The sequence below is a fragment of the Boleophthalmus pectinirostris genome, unplaced genomic scaffold, assembly GCF_026225935.1.
Source record: "Boleophthalmus pectinirostris isolate CB_2022bp ecotype Guang Dong unplaced genomic scaffold, ASM2622593v1 HiC_scaffold_13, whole genome shotgun sequence".
NCBI classification, from domain to species: domain Eukaryota; kingdom Metazoa; phylum Chordata; class Actinopteri; order Gobiiformes; family Gobiidae; genus Boleophthalmus; species Boleophthalmus pectinirostris.
In genome coordinates, this window is record NW_026571036.1 from 15,302,314 (window position 1) to 15,320,071 (window position 17,758).

General features: G+C 39.1%; 1 protein-coding gene and 1 pseudogene across 3 annotated transcripts in view; one reads left to right on the forward strand and one right to left on the reverse strand.

Moving 5' to 3' along the window:
* The window catches only part of LOC110156338 (exostosin-1), a 181,940-nt gene that overhangs the window by 45,533 nt on the left and 118,649 nt on the right, over positions 1-17,758 (forward strand). The window lies entirely within an intron of this gene.
* LOC129407782 (5S ribosomal RNA) lies at positions 12,622-12,739 on the reverse strand (annotated as a pseudogene).

Sequence of the window (17,758 nt, forward strand, 5' to 3'; positions counted from 1 at the left end):
TATAATTAGACCTGATTTTATATTTATATATTTCATACAAGGTTATGTTGGAGGTTCCAGCCAGAAAAGTTTGCAAGCTTTTCGGCTTGTTGTATGTGATCTGGAGCTAGACTCTCACCATCAACTACCTGTGCAAGGGGCAATAATATATGACTTATTTATGGGGAATGGCTGCAGCTAATAAAATGTGAGACTTTGAGTTCATACTGTCCACTTATTTGGAACTGTTGCTAACATTATTACACAAACTTCTTCGTGTAGTATTGACAAGTGTGTATTTTTCGACATAATGAAAACAAAAAATTGACACACACACAAAAAAAACAACATGTCTCACAACGCACCCTTTCTCCACACACACAAAACTACACAAAAAAACAAAACACTGGGCATACAAATATTAAATTCAGCCATTTCCTCTCTTGTTTTTACAGTGCAGTTCCTGAGTTCTTACCTGCTCATTGAACTTGACATCCAGTGTTTTTTGTTTTTTTTTCTCTATCTGCTGATTAACGTGGCGTCTCTGCTGTCCTCTGTTTCCATAATTCACAATAATTTATAATTCATGCTCCTCCGGGTGGATTTTGGGAGGCTTTTGTTGATGCATATTAGTCTGATTGCTGTGAATTTGAATCTGCTTCTGTCTTGGCTTGTCTCGATTTGGTTCTCAAACTGCGGCATTGCTGACAAAACTGGTACCACACATGTTTATTCTGGTAATTTGGGGAATTTTGCTGTTTTAAATTGAAAGTTTTGCATGATGCACTAGTTTTGTTATGACGTATTTGCCAGTTTTCCCAAAGCTTCATTGTGACCTGGTTCTGGTTTGGTCGGGGTTGTATCCTACTCAGAGAATCTATTTTTGGACTATTAAAAAAATACTTGAAGTGCAAAATTTTGATTTTCTTGGAGTTGGACCTGTTTTAGTCCTGGTTCATTTCAGTTATCCAGTCAAGATGAAGGCTCATTTTTAATCCACTGGAGCCAAGAAAAGATGGTACTTGGAATCACACTATTTCCTCTTTCCTCTGCTTCCTCTCTCTCACTCCTTACCTTGCCTTCTTGCTTTCCTCTTCCTCCTCTCCCTCCTCTCCCTCCTTACCTTGCTTCCTCCCGTCCCTCCTCTTCCTCCTTACCTTGTCTCCTCCTCTTTGTCTTCCTCATCTCCCTCCTCTCCTTCCTTACCTTGCCTCCTTCTCTCCCACCTCTTCCTCCTCTCCCTCCTTACCTTGGCTCCTCCTCTCCCTTCTCTTCCACCTCTCCCTCCTCTCCTTCCTTACCTTGCCTCCTCCTCTCCCTCCTTACCTTGGCTCCTCCTCTCCCTTCTCTTCCTCCTCTGCCTCCTTGCCTCCTTCTCTTCCTCCTCTTTCTCCTCTCCTTCCTTACCTTGCCTCCTCCTCTCCCTTCTCTCCCTCTTTACCTTGTCTCCTCCTCTCTCTTCTCTTCCTCCTCTCCCTCCTCTACCTCGTCTCCCTCCTTACCTTGCCTTCTCCTCTCTCTCCTCCCCCTCCTCTTCCTCCTTAGCTTGCCTCCTCCTCCCCCTTCTCTTCCTCCTCTCTCTCCTTACCTTGCTTCCTCCTCTCCCTCCTCTTCTTCCTCTCCCCCCTTACCTTGCCTCCTCCTCTCCCTCCTCTTCCTCGCTGACAGCTGCAGTTATTGGCGTTAGCAGCCGAGAGGAGGATTATAGAGGGATACAAAGCCCACACAAAGTCCTGCTGGGACCTGAACCCTCCACAATAGAGAGAGGCTGCTATATTTTACCACAATGTGTCACCGCTATTCTGGCATTTTTAAGGGGACCATAGCTTAAAAGTCAAATTGGAAATTGAAAAGAACATATTGTATCTTGGCATGCATCTTTGTAAACTACAAACAACAAAAAACTACCCATTCAGATTGTTATTGCTGATCATTTTAATGTTGTCTCCAAACAAGAAAGTCCTGCATTCTCTGTGACTTTCTTTCAGCGTCAAAGACATGTTCAAGGAAAATTATAAAATCAAAATGGCCACATATACAGATTATTGTTGCCAACACTACATAATTAATAGCTAATGTTCAGCCATCTAAAATAAACACACAAAATGAATGCACATAGACACTAGGGGTGAAGTGGTAGCATTCATCTGTGGAAGCTGGAAATGGACCACCAACCTGTGGATCTGGGTACTACACCAATTATGTTTTTTTGTGATTTCAAGAGAGGGATTTGAACCAGCAGCATTCAGATCAGCGGACAAACACCCTTACCAACTGAGGTACCGTGGACCAGTTTACAGTGCTGCTAGTTGTGCCTGGCTACTTCACAGTTGTTTCTTTTGCCATCTTACTGCCACATATTTGCACATGATTTATGATATCAATATCTTGAATTGGCTACTCTGTTTGCCTTCTAAGCAATTTGTTCACAACAGAATTAGTTAATTTTGCAGTTTTATATATTTTTCCCAATTAGCTTAATGGAAGCCAACAGTGCATGCAGTAAATTGTAATTATGATATACAAGACGTCGAAAATGAGTTATGTTAGACCAGCAAAAATCAAATTGCAGTAGTGTAGGTGAATTCAAAGCTAAGCCCTACCACTTCCTGTTTACAGAATGGATTTAATTTGTTTCTGCTCAAAAGTGGAAATTATCACTGATTTCAGTATTATATTTGAATTTCTGCATAATGTGAACAATTATTTCACCATCTTTTGTTGAGAGTGTCCCTTAAATGGTGTATAGACTCAACTGGACAAACATGCACCAATAATGCATAAAATCTTACTGATGAATCTGATACTAATGAATCAAAGAGAAAACTTTTGTCTTGGAACAGCTGGATTTTAAGACCTGGTTTTGAACACTGAGAGTTGAGTATATTAAGTCATTGTTTCCCAAAGACTGGGTCGCAACCCTTGCAGGAGGGCCACAGGAGATTTCTTTAGGTTGTTGCCTTGTCACGATCTGCATGTAGGTCTGCAATAAACAGTTCTGATTTGTGACCTTATCGTCATTCTAGATAAGCATTTTTGTCAGAATATCCTTTCCTTAGTAGGGCCAGTATTTCTATGCTTATTCCTCTCACTACTACATACATGTGTGAACTGGGATTTTGTGTGCTCACAAAAATGAAGACAAAGCACAGAAACAGACTGAATGCTGTTGCTGCTGTTACGCTCTCCTCCTGCACCTTGGACTGTAACACGCTACAAAAACACAGACAGGTCCACCTATCTCATTAAAAATGTTGAAATGTTAAGACATGTTTTTTTATAATTTCTAATCTTTTTGTAATTATTTTATTGACTATTTTGTTCCAATATTGCTGGTTCAACTGAATGCTGAAAAGAAAAATAAATGCGCTACAATTAATGTCCAAATAAGCGACTTATGGATGTTTTTTTTTGCTGGTTCAATTACTCTTTTTCAACTGTTTTAAAACTTGAGTAATACTAATTGTTCAGAAAGACATGATCACTCAGTCAACAATAAAATATCCTCATTAATGTTCAGTAATGGTCGAATCCACCTTTATTTTCAGATTTACGAATAATGTCTGTTGACTTGGGTAGTGAAGGTTTGTGAATTTTAAAATATGGGTCCCCTCAAAAAAAGTTTGGGAAACACTGTATTAATTTTTGTAATGTTGTTATCTCATCACAAACATTCCCGGAGTTGTGTTTTGTTTCATTCACACATCGTTGAGTAATCCTTTATTATTTGTCTGACTATATCTGCAAAGCTCAAAATGCTCTGTTCCACCTTGTGATATCATATAGTGGTAGTTTTTATGTTAACAGCGACCTTTTTCCTTTAGTAGAGATTGGCTAGAATCATGCAAATGATTCTTGTGAAGGTGTATGGAGTTTAAAAACACAGTGGAGCACTTCCTGTATTAGTGTTTTCTGTTGTTGTGTAGTGTTTTTAGAGAAGAACTCAGCCTAAATATGCAGGATTTATGTGTTAAACATGTGTGAATAAAACAAAACACAACTCCAGGTATGTGTTTGATGAGGAAATATCATAACATAAATCAGAAAATAGCGTAACATACCACCTTGAATCACAGTTGAACCGTGACACCGTAGTAAATACACAGTAACACAGGAATTAATGATATGGCCCATTAACTGCTTACCTGTCACTCTAATATATCTAGTGAAGCCTTCTTAACCCTCTATTGTTTCCACTGGAGTGAAGAACAGAGAGCACTGCGCTGTAGGTTACATCAGGTTTGCTTCAGTCGTGTTCATTATCTCTCGTGTGTCTGCAGCAGATTTACTTTAAGTGTAATTAGTAGCAGTGGCAGTGGCTCGATAACCATGTCAGGCCTTTCACACTGCACCCATATGTCTTCTTATTGCTTTCTGCTACTTTTCCACTCCCTGTCTACTACTGTGTTTACTTCATCAATTCTCATAAAGTCGAGTGTGAATAAAGAATAAGTAAAAATACAGCTCACTGGAGTGATCACATTTTGAAACTGAAATATTTTTTAGAAGCATCTCAGGTGGTTTGGACCGAGGATGTAATAATGTCATACACTTTTGCCTATTGATTACATTGTGCTTTTTCAGATATCTAAAAGGTAAATGTTGCCCCCGTCTGTATTGAATATATCTGAAACCCAGCAATTAGAAGTCACAATTGGATTAGCAGAACTGTATTCCCTGAAAAATCTGATCAAAAAATGATATATGCAATTACGCAAGTCCTATTATACTGAAGAAAATAGAAGAAGAAGAAGTTGTTTTAAAAAACAAAAAAAAATAAAAAATCATTATTAGGACCTTGCAGCATTGACTTTTGTATTTGTAGGTCACAGCATTAAGCATGAGGTATTTAAGTAAAGGTGACACATACTACATAACAACATATCATATTTTTTGGACTATAAGTCGCTCCAGAGTATAAGTCGCACCAACCAAAAAATGCGTAATGAAAAAGAAAAAAACATATATAAATCGCACTGGACTATAAGTCACACTTTTAGGGGGAAATTTATTTTAGAAAAACAGAGACCAGGAACCAACATTTCATCTTGAAAGGCAAGTTATAGTACTAACAATAGAACAGAGAACAACAGGCTGTTAACGTCACATATGAACAGTTATTCAGATAACTATAGCATAAACAACAGAAAAAAACAAGTATACCAAACTCTCCATCTCACTCCAAATCACTAAATCCATTGAATTCTTCATCCTCAGTGTCACTTCTGAGGTAAACGGAGCGCCACTTCCTCTTCTGCGTATAGCTGTCGTCAGACTTTGCATCAGTTCCAGTGAGAATTATTCTGGCATTTCTGAATCTCGACAGGATGGTTTCAGTTGTCTTTATGTTTATTTAAATTTTAAATTGTCAGTGATAATAATGGTGTGATTGACTGACATGATACCAGACAGGACAGTGGCTCTTTCTCTTTCTTCTGCAGCCAGCATGCGCAGTAGAGTGAAGTGACAGTGGTACAGGAGTAATAGGAGCAGCAGATACTGACACACAAGCCTAGAGTGTTCTCTCGTGGCTGTCAGTGTGAAAATTTTAACATATAAGTCACACCGTAGTATAAGTCGCAGGACCACCCAAACCATGAATAAAAGTGTGACTTACAGTCTGAAAACTACAGTAATTGACTTTCCTGCAATGTTCCACTGTATGGCACTTTATCCATGCAGTTAGTAATTTTAGCAAGAACTACTTTTGAATAAATGCAAGATAGATTTGTTTACGTAGTTTACTGTGGACATTTCGGGCAGGACAAGCAGGACCCCCCACTAGAAATATTCCACTGTTCGAATTAAATTTTACACAACAGTCCAATTTCAGTAGCATCATTCGTCCCATCTCCTCCTGACTGGCTGTCCGTCCGCATGTATCTCCTCTCTCTTCGCGGCTCTCTGGTTCCTCCTCGGCTGGCTTCTAAAAGGGACTTTGATCATTTTAACAGCCTTATAAAGCTGACAGGTTGCCCAGAGAAACCGTCCGATCGCACCACACTTGATGCTGGAGAATTGACGTTGAGAAGACATGACATTTATAGGGTCGCCAAGGACTGCGCTGACATGCTAGTGCGCTCAGGGAGGAGGCCATCTGTAAAAATAACATGAACACTGACAGTCAGCTGACCAGTGTGCATCATACGGTCCCCTCAGATTCTGTATACTTTAAAATGGATGCAAGGGATGAATGTTGCATCTCTTATCTATTAATATTTTAAACTGCGCTATATGTACATTTTCTGGTTCGCCATCTGCATATCTCCAGGGAGGTCTTATTATATGCCTGAAATGTTCCACAGTATAGTATTAATGTTATCTCCATGGAGACAAACAGATGTCACATGGCTAAATTGCAGGTCAGATCTCTGGAGAGAGGATCCTGTTCACAATAAAAAAGTGATTTTATGATATTTTTTAACAATAAAAAGTTGTCCAGTTAAATCAATGCAAGATTGATTAGGTGTGGGGCATTACAGACAAAGCAAAACCATCTCCATGGTGATAGCCTGATGGTGTACTCCTTATAAAGTTACTTAATAACATAGTAGTAGTAGAAAGTGCAGTATATAATAAAGTAAGAAATCACTGCAGAAGAAATGCTAAATGGTACAATAGTGGAAAATTGACCTTGAAAATAGATTAAAATATTAAGAAGAAGCCATAAAATATTTAAGAAAAAAAATTAAGTTAATCTTAATAAAATCCATCCACAACATAATAATTCGTTGTAATTGTGTGGAAACTTTATAAATGTTACAGTTTGGCTTTTTTTATTTTTTCAGATTTTTTTCATTTTCCCTTCAGTACATTATAAACATTATAACTTGTCTTGGTATATTTTGAAGTCTTTCAGCACACAGCCTTGATCTTATTTCCTTTTTCTCACATTTGGTTTCCTGGATGTTCCGTTCATTTTATTACTCACACCAAGTAACATGACTCCACAGCTACTGCGATCAATTAATGACAAGATTAATGACATTATTGTAAAAGCAGCTCTTAAAGTAGAAATTAGACCGCTGTGTGCTTTCGGCATCTAATTATAAAACACTGTATCTTCAGAGAATCAGGAAGTGCACTGTTAGTATGCGTGTTAACTTTAGACCTTTTCAAACTGTTAAAAATAAAATAAGCAGTGAAAATCAGGTACAGTACCTTTTAAAGGGCCCATATTGCATATTTTCTGATCTTTGTTATAATATTGTTACCTCATTAAAAACATACCTGGAATTGTGTTTTGTTTTCACACATGTTTGACACTTAAACCCTAGCCTGATTCATCAGCTGGTTTCACTTCGTGGAAACTGACTGACCTTGCAGCAGTAGGATTTGTTCACTAGATGGTACTAGATGGGATACTTTTAGGTAGGTATTTGGTTGTCACGTATATAATGTCCCACTAATGGGGGCTAACTGGTATATTAAGCTTTTCCTACATCCCGTAGGAAGAAGAGCAATAATGTTTTTCCCTTTTCACCAAACATTCTCTTTGTTCCGGCTTTAAATCCTCGATCTCAGGAATCGTTGCCAACACAGAATGTACGGCCTCGTCTACATTCATCTCGGCCGCTTTGTTTACTGTTGTGCTGTACCACAAAAGGGACCCATGGCTTCACAACTCTTCGGTGATTGGCCAGTGCGCGGTCTACAACTTCTGGGATTCTTGCGCAAACCATCTAGTGTATGCCGATTCCTAAATTAAATAGAGTGGAGGCACTAGGTGGCGCCAGCCTGGCTACTTGCATATTTAGGCTGAATTCTTCTCTCAAACAGAAAACACTCTGTTCCACCTTGTGATGTCATTTGGAAATACTGGAAGTTCTCCACTGTGTTTTTAAACTCCACATTCATTAGAATCATTTGGATAATTTCAGCTCTGGAACTGCCAATATCTACTGAACTAAAGGTACAGTAGGTACAACTTCATGACATCACAAGGTCTAACCGATTATTTTGATCTTTGGAGATGTAGACAAACAGGATTACTCAAACATGCGTGAATGAATCAAAACACAACTCCAGGTATGTTTTTCATGAGGTAACAACATTCTAACATGGTTTAAAGCTCACAAGAGTCAATTGTGTGTAACTTAGGCCCTTAATGATGGCAGGACATTTTATACAGTAAGGGACTTCAACTTTACCCAAGACATACAGTGAATGAATTGTCAATAGTGTATCTAATTTCTTTATGATGAAAAGTGGTTTGATTTTCTTTAAACTGAGCTCCGCCATGTGAAAACATTCAATGGTGTGATCTCATAATTTCTCATTTTGCCATTGGCTACAGTCCGCATCATTCCGGCTGATCGATACTGGTCAATAATGGAGCTGGACAAGTGAAGTGCTCCAAACATATCGACTGTGCACCCAGCCCTGCTTTTATGAGTCAGATGTAAGCCCCGAGGAGCATGCTGTAACTCATTGGTAACTGCAGTCCTTGTTTAGCATCCAAATATTCAAATTTTACATCGAGTGATCAGTGTTTTGATTGACATTACATCAGAAGTGTCTTGCAATAAATTTTACATAAAGTTGCATAAGCACTACACCACCAGGCTTATTAATATAACTGCTGGCAGGTGACTTGAATGACAAATAATACCTGATCGTGAATGATGTATTCAGGGTTTATTGACTTTAAGGGGCCCATATTAGTGTTACTGTTACTGCTTTCTCAACTCTGTTATAATGTTGTTTCCTCATCAAAAACATCTGGAGTTGTGTTTTGTTTCATTCACACATGTTTAACACACGTTAAACACACGTTTGGGCTCCGTTCTTCTGTCAAACTGAAAACACTCCTTCCACCTTGTAATGTGTGCTAATACTATGTCAAAAGGTAAAAGGTATAGCTATTGACTTCCACTTCATGACACCACAAGCTGGAACAAAACATTTTGAGCTTTGGAGATGAGTAGTAATAATGCATGGTTATTTGTATGAATGAAATAAAACACACCTCCAGGTGTGTTTTTGAGGAGGTAAAAACATTACAACATTAACATCATCTTAAAGCTCAAAAGAATAAATTTTGTGTAATATAGGACCTTTAAAAGAAAATGTTATGCATCATCTTAGCTACCAGGCCTATTTACATGAAGAGCAAGCCTGCTTTCAGTAATGATATTTTTCAAGATACATATTTTTGAGCATTAGTAATGAAAATTAAGGAATTCATTTTAACATATTGTAAGGCTGACCAAAAAAAAAAAACAACAAATGACAATAATGTTACGTAGAAGCACTTTCATGTGATTCAAGCTAAAAATGAATTTGAGCAAGTTTGGCAATGACCAATTTATGAACCCAGAATTTATTGGTTTGGGGGCCTCCAAAATGGCTCCTCTTGTGTTGTATTCAAGGTCTGCCGTAATATTCAGAAAAAAATAAACTTGGAGGATGTGGTTCTATTAAATGGACAAATTACAACAAAGGGATTTAAAATGTTTCAGGGAGTGGGCGGTTGCATATTTGGTTATTGATTACAATGTTAAACCTCATCCATGTACTTTAAAGGCAAAAAGTCTGTCTTCTGCTGCATTACAATTGAACTAAACTTAAAAATAAACTTGACAAACTTTCCCAACTTTTCCGGGCCATTGGTTGAAAGTTTATTAACACTAAATTAGCACATGAAGCTTCTCGGGAGGAGCTATACCCAGTCTGCAGATGTTAGTGTTTGTGTGCTCAGCTGTTTAACGCATATAGTCGCGTTGTTGAGAATCTTGACCTCAAACTGTCATAACTTCTGCTGCTGTGTTCCCCCTTTTAGGTCTAAATCACAATAGATACAATTTTTAGAGCTGGTAACGGTGAGTCTACTGATGGTGGTGGTGTGCCCGTATTAGACACTTAATTAGCAACTCGACTGCAACAACCAGGCTTGTAATTCTCTAAATAGTAAATGTATTCCAAGATGTGTTCACAGAGTTCTACTTTGAATTTAGGCGACATCTTTTTGTAAATTGGTATTCTAATAAATCTTATTTTTAGATAGAACCGGCAATTTTATGAAGCTATCTAGAAGTGGGCGTTATGGCAAAAATTGTACCACTGTTTTCCTGGAGTCAGATTCCGATTTAGATTTCATTACACTTTGTATTTTTCTATTGAGAAACAAAGTTATTTGCTTCATCTGAAAGTTCACGTTTCACTGTGATTGGCTAAATCCTGATGTCATTCACTATAGACTAACTAACTGGAGAAGAGCGTAGGAAAAAGTGTGTGCGTGTTTGAGCACAGAAATGCATTAAAGAGATAACTAGTGAATCATGATATCCCAGGTCTAACCATAGACTGTATAAAGAAGTGCAAGCGAGTGTGATGTCACTCATTGCATTCAGCTCCAGCCAAATGAAGCTCATGATGGTTATAAAACTCCATATTAAGGATAGAAGTTTATTAACAGACAAAATGGCTAAATAAAAACACCAGAATCATGCAGAGAAGGTTAATATGAACATTTGACGAGGCTCACAGCAACAGTTACGGAGAGACCAATGAGGTTCACTTGGTCTGCCGAGAATTTGTTATTAGGTTCTTTTTTCAGACCAAGTGTTTGTTTTCATACCTGACAGTTTCAACTGCCCACTAGTGGTCTTCCTCAGAGTGGTCACGTGATGTTGCTGTGACGTGTCCGGTCAGCTGATTTATACAGGTTTTGGCGCTGTCTTCCTACCAGTGGAAGCAGGATGACAGCACCATCTACAGTTTGACTTTCTCAGGACAGCATCCCAAGTGTGTGAGAGTAAAAAAGCCCCCTCGTCCCGGTTTATAATTCTGTGGACACGTCATCTTATCTCCACCGGTCGGAAGACAGCATCAAAACCTATATAAATCAACTGGCCAGACATGTCAGAGCAAAATCACGTGACCACTCTGAGGAACTGTCAGGTCTGAAAACAAACTCTTGTTCTGAAAAAAGAACCTAATAACATAAATTACAGAGAGAGGGGTGCCAATTTCCCATTGTAAAGTCTTTGGAAACAGAGGAGAAGGAGCTGTAAGCGCCCCCACGAACACTTCTTATTTAGAATGCGGCGGCTTGCAGGTTAGCTATGTCCATTTATATATACAGTCTATGAGTCCAACCACTTCCTACCATTGATGTATCCTTGGGCACCCACCTACATCACCCTGTGTCTGAATATGGTGTATGAGAATAGTTCCATAATAGATTTTAACAGCCCGGGCATGGCAGCAGAAACAATGGCTCCAGGAAACACCTCCATTCTACTCTTGGACAGAGGTATGTAGCACCTGCAGTGACAATAATTCATCAGGTACACAAGGAAATGCCACGTGGGGTCGTCATCTGAAGAAAAAATATTTGTGAGGTGAAATGTGTTTGATTGGAAAAAGGTTTGAGAAGATCCTGAAAATGAAGTGTAATTAAGGTGGCTCCAGTGTCTGGCTGGGTTTTCTTAAGGGACTCTGATTTCCTCAACAGCTTAACACAAATATATTGCCTAATCCTCCCAGCCACTCCAGAAGAAGTATTTTATCTCTAGTAAACACGGAAATAAGAACCAAAAGCAGCTCCTTGGATTGACTGTGTCTTGGTGATCCATGCTAGTTTCCCCTAATCTAAAGCCATGTACGTGCCCAAAATGTATGTATTTTAGTGTTAATATGTACAATTTGTGAGTGCTAGGTACTAGTTATAGTAGTTATAGTTTTAATACCTCCTTTTGTGCTTTGTAAATCATGTACTCCAGCTTTAAAACCACGTAGTATAGTAGAATATAGAAATAAAATCTTGGTTATGATTGAATCTGAGGGATCACATGACACTCTATAGCTTTCTGTACAAGGCATAAGAATTAGATAGTAATAAGAATATTAGGAAAGCACTTCATAAAGGTCCCGTATTATCCAAAACTGTCTCCTGTGACCTTTAATCCATGTTATAATGCTGTTACCCCCTCAAAAACATACCTGGAGCTGTGTTTTGTTTTATTCACACATTTGATAACACTTTATCATTAGTCTCTCTACATCTACAAAGTTTCCACCTGTGATTCAGTAGAGATTGCCAGATTGAGGGCTGAAATTGTCCTAATGATTCTAGTGAAGGTGTATGGAGCAGTTCCTGTATTACCATGTGACATCACAAGGCAGAACATGTGTGTTTTCTGTTTGAGAGAAGAACACAGCCTAAATATGCAAGTTTTGTGTGTTAAACGTATGTGAATGAAAGAAAACGAAACTCCGCATATGTTTGTGATGAGGAAACAACATTATAACAGAGATGAGAAAATAGCATCATCTGGGTTCTTTAAAATTTAGTCCAGAAAGCATACAGTATATTGACAAAATGTGTGCAATCGTATGTTTCTTGAATCACCTGTTTTCTCAAATTTTAATTCATTATTTAATCATTGCATTTATATAGCACCTTTCAAGATACCAAAGCGCTTTACAGTTCATTATTCAGTCACCCCACACTCAGTAGTGGTAAGCTACTACTGTAGCCACAGCTGCCCTGGGGCAGACTGATGGAAGCGAGGATGCCAATCTGCACCATCTGCCCCTCCAACCACCACCATCATTCAAGCACACACCATTTTTCATACTAGGCAATGTGGGGGAAGTGTCTTGCCTAAGGACAGTCACTTTTTTGTGACTGGCGCCCCATTGTGGCACCTGGAATTCCCAGTGGTCTCCCATCCAAGTACAAACCAGGCCTGGCCCTGCTTAGCTTCTGAGATCTGACGGGATCAGGCTTTGACAAGCCGGTATGGCCACAAATTAACATTAAATCCAGATTACCCTATACTCTTACACCTGCACTAGACTCTACACAGACAGAGGCAGAGTTCATTTGTCTGGAAAAGCCCTGAGGTGCTGCTTCTCCTCGCCCTCAGACTGGCTACACACAGCGAACAGCCTCACACACGTTCGCGATGCTGCGGTCGCTCTGAGATTTCACACGTTTGTGGACATTTTTCGGTCCTTAAAGACATCGTTAACTCCTCTGGCCTGCAGCAAAGACGAGGCTTGATCTATGCGTGGCTCCCTGCCCAGAGGCAAGACCACCCCTGCCTCCCAGTCTGTGTGTGTGTAGCCCTAATAAAGCTGTCCGAAGATACCAAGTGGTTTTTTGTACTTGTCTTTTGCCCTTTGTTAGCTTGGCCCGCACCTTTGCTCCGGTCATAAATTCAGCCAGGCTCTGCTCTTGACAGACATATGCTCGCTCCCTCTCTCCGCGCTCACTGCTTGGTCGCCCATGCGTCTCCTCTCACCTTCGCTCGCCCAGGCACAAGATGGAGTGGTGAGATAGGCAGACTTGCAGACAGTGCAGTGAGATGGCTAATAGAGACAAGTGTACCACATTGACTTAAAGCCTGACCTTATTCCCCAGGTAGAATATCATGTTTGGTCAGCAGCCTATCTTGTACTTTAGTAAGGCAGATATAGAGGGATAGATATACAGAGAGTCCATGTGTCTCAAGTGGTGGTGGTGGATCTTCCACTGGGACTATGGATGGAAACTATAGCCAACCATGGTGTATTTGCAGTACTTATTTACAATGGGTGTATGTATTTGTTAGTTTGTTAAATAATTCTGGGTTAAGTCCTACTTCATCCGCTATGGATTGTTTAAAAATGTGACCTCTTTGAGGGCTGTGCAATTAATGTAATTTTAATTGTTTTTTCTTAGTCATAACATTTTTATTGAGCCAAAAAACATTTACAACTCAAATTGTACAGGATCAGTAGCGCTCAATGCTTTTTGGTATATAAAAGTTAAAATAAAAATAAATCTCACAAAACAGAGAACAAACATAACAACAGTCTGCGGAGATACTTATATCTGAAGTGAATATGGAGATATTTCTCACAGAGATACAGATTATAAAAAATCAGTAAAAGGTTGCCACACCTTCTTAAATGACATTAGTTTATCCTTTAACAAATATCGTATTCTTTCTAGAGGTAAATTATTAGCAAGGTAGCCATATTTTAGAGCTTGGTTCTGACGGCCCCTTTCATTAAGAGACATTAAGAGTAGTTTCTTTGCATTAATAAGTCAATAGGAAATTAACTGCTTTTGGGCTGATGTCAGATTATTAAATACTTCTGATTTACCAAGGATAATTAACAAAGGTTCCGCTAATAATGTCATTTTAGCAATCTGTGATGTTGTATTAAACACATCAGACCAGTATTAATTTTTTTTTATTGTTGTCAAACCATTTGTAGTTTTTAAAAGCAGAAAAAACAAAAAGCATGTTTGAAGAGGAGTTGATTACAAATAAATCAGGATTCTGTGTGAAGTGGGACAAGAAAAAACATCTGACCTTCATCTCTGACTTTAAATCTGCCCTGTGACAGCCATCTCGAGTTTGCCCTGATGCAGGCACAAAAACGTTGTGATTTTAACTTTATCTGGCGTGCGGTAATAAAAGCTTCTTTTTATTTTGTACTTTTTGAGTGCCTCCATTTTTTTCAACTGTATATTTGCCATATGGCCCAGCCCTAAATAACACGTGTCTTAAACTGTGTCAGACATCCTCATTCAGATGTTTTTGCCTCTCTCGCTGTTTCTCCATGACTTTGGTGAATTGTATGCATATTTAATAGGCCTTTCCAGCTAAACCCACCCATTAGAGCGAGTTAGGGTTACTGATGACTCCACCTCAGTCCGTCCTCTGCCTATCTGTCTATAATCAATCTTTCTCGCTCACGGTGTCATTTGTCTAATGTTCTTCATGGAGCTTTACCGTAACTCCCTGTATACGCCACCTCTCCCTTTTCTCACCTATATATATACTCCCTCAGAGACGTTAATACAAAGTCTGTGCCAGTCATTTGTCACTCATCTCTTTATCACTCTTGCAGTTTATGTTTTTACACCTATTTCTAGCCTACCGCCTCCATCTCTGTCATTGATTAACCCACAAACTTTCTTTTACACATTTTTATAAGTTGTACAAAGATGTCTTCTGTTTCCTCTTTTACTCGGACAGCGCTATGTCTGAGGTAATCTTTGTGAGGCATCCTGGTCCTGAATGATCAATAATACAGCTCATAGCCTTTAGACGGATTTTCCCGAATGTCTAAAAATATCTAACTCAGGCAAGGCTGTTTTCTTTTCTCAAGTCAAGTAGTTTGGCAGGACAAAAGTGCCCTCCGGCTTTTACAGGTTTCATGGAAGATTTTACCAAGGGAAAGCCTCAGCAAAGTTGTAAGTATAAATAAAAGTCACTATCAGTATACTGGAACTGCTAGTGGAAATTGGATGTTTTGTTCTCACATCTAATTTATTTTGACCTCAAAAAAGATGCGATCTTTGTAAAATCACTGCTATTTGGTTGTGACATATGTAATGTGCCATTAACGGGGCTAACTGGTATATTAAGCGTTTCCCAAATCCTGTAGGAAGAAGGGCAATAATGTCTTTCCCCTTGATAAAATTCACCAAACATTCTCATTGTTCCATCTTTAAATCCTCGATCTCAGGAATCGTTGCCAACACAGAATGTATAGTTCTTCGCTGATTGGCTGGTGAACTTGCACTTCCGGGGTTCTTGCAAACCGTCTACTGTATTCCGATTCCTGACCTAGTCGCTGTACAGAAATTAAATTAAGTGGAGGCACTAGGTGGTGCTAGCCTGGCTATTATTAGTCTGTCTACCTCTGTAAAGCTCACATTAACAACTACTTTTTACCTTTCATTCACTAGAGGTTGGTAATTCCAGGACTGAAATCATCCAAATGATTGTAGTGAAGGTTTATAGAGTTTAAAAACACAATGGAGCACTTCCTGTATTACCACATGACATCACAAGGTAGGAGAGTGTAGAACACAGCCTTGATGAGCAGTGTGTTGAACATGTATGAATGAAAAAGAACACAACTCCATGTGTGTTTGTGATGAGGAAAGAACATTTAATTTAAATCAGAAAATTGTGTAATATGGGCCTCTTAAGTATACAGTTAGACCAGTTAATTCCAAACACTGCTCTTCATCATTTCATAATGCATTTTTACCTTTGGGGGGGGCCCTCCCTTGCTTAAGTCCTGTTTGCATAATTAGTCTACCCCACTCTCACCCCTCAGGAGCACTGTGTTATGTCCAGTCTTAATATGTGAAAGAGCACAGTGATAGGCATTTGTTGGGGTCTCTGTCTGCCATCATTACCCATAGTGTTATAAAGAGTGTCCCAATTAGCTGTGGGCTGCGGAGAAAGCACCATGTTACAATGTGGTGACTCTCCGCTCATTAACCTTTAGCTCGGGGCCAGACTGCTGCTCGCATAGAGAGAGGCTCATGACGAATACAGACACCAAAAACTACATCTGCAGGCAAACCTAGACAGACAAACCAAAGTACACGAACATTTGCTCAATACAAGGTAGTACAAAGTGTAATGGTGGCACAGTGGCATAGTGATGATCCCTTACAACTAGAAGGTCCTTGGTTTGAATTAGAGATGCACAGATCCAACTTTTTCAGTTCCCATACCGATTTTGATGCGATAGCTTTAACTATCTGCTGATACCCGATATCTACAAATAACAGTACAAGGACTAAAAATATACTTTATTTTCCTAAAAACTAGAAATACCTCTCATTTAACTACAGAACAGCTTTGTATATTAAAAGCTCAAACATTATGAGACCTTCTGGACTAAGTATGACCAGTAAATAGTCTTAATACAGTACATCAATTCATATCCCCAACCAGAATATCAGCAGAATCGATATATCAGAATCGGTAACTGGTATATTAAGCTTTTCCCAAATCCTGTAGGAAGAAGGGCAATAACGTCTTTCCCCTTGATAAAATTCAAACATTCAATTTGTTCCGGCTTTAAATGCTCGATCTCATGAATCGTTGCCAACACAGAATGTATGGCTCTTCGCTGATTGGCTGGTGCCCAAACTTGCACTTCCGGGGTTCTTGTAAACCATCTAGTGTATTTCTATTCCTGACCTAGTCGCTGTAGAGAAATGAAATAGAGTGGAGGGACCAGGTGGCACCAGCCTGAATTTTTCATGGATCGGCGCTGACCAGTGTTGGTATCTGTGCATCCCTAGTTTGAATCCTGGACCATGTAAGTACTGTATATCCAAAATCTGGACTCACCATTAGCTAGCCTGGTAAACTAGTCTATACTTTCTGTTCAAATGGATGAAGCTTCTGGAAACAAGTGCACCAAACAACAGTTTGAACATCTAATTACCACTTTTGTGCCTATATGCATTTCTTTGAGTGTAAGTACAGTCTAGAGTTGTTCATGATTTTGTATCCATCTGTGGCCTGGATAAATGGTCATACATCATGTTATCCTATTTTTTCCTGTAAAATATATGTAACGGTCTAAAACGGTCTTATTCATACAAGCCTTCTCCTAACTGCACCTGATTCTGTGGACCATGACAGCAAGGGAAAAGGTCGAGCAAGTTTGGATTTCACAGACAGATTTCTATCAGAAGGCTGCTGCTCCACTAAGCCCTGTGTCTGGCAACTCATCTAGCCAATATCTGGCAACCCCTCTCTCAAATCTGGCAACCTGTCCCTCAAAATCTCTAACCTCCAGCCAGATAAACCTACCAATAAACAATGCACCAACTGTACATTATATGGCACATTATATTATAATGGATTTGAGAAATGAATCATGTATTTCAGCAGCTTATGTGTTCCTTAGTCCTAACACATAATCTCATTTAAATCTCTTATGTCTGTAACTAGTATCTTTGGGCTTAGGTGAATACTGAGTATATTAATTGATGTAACCCACACACAAGAATGAATGA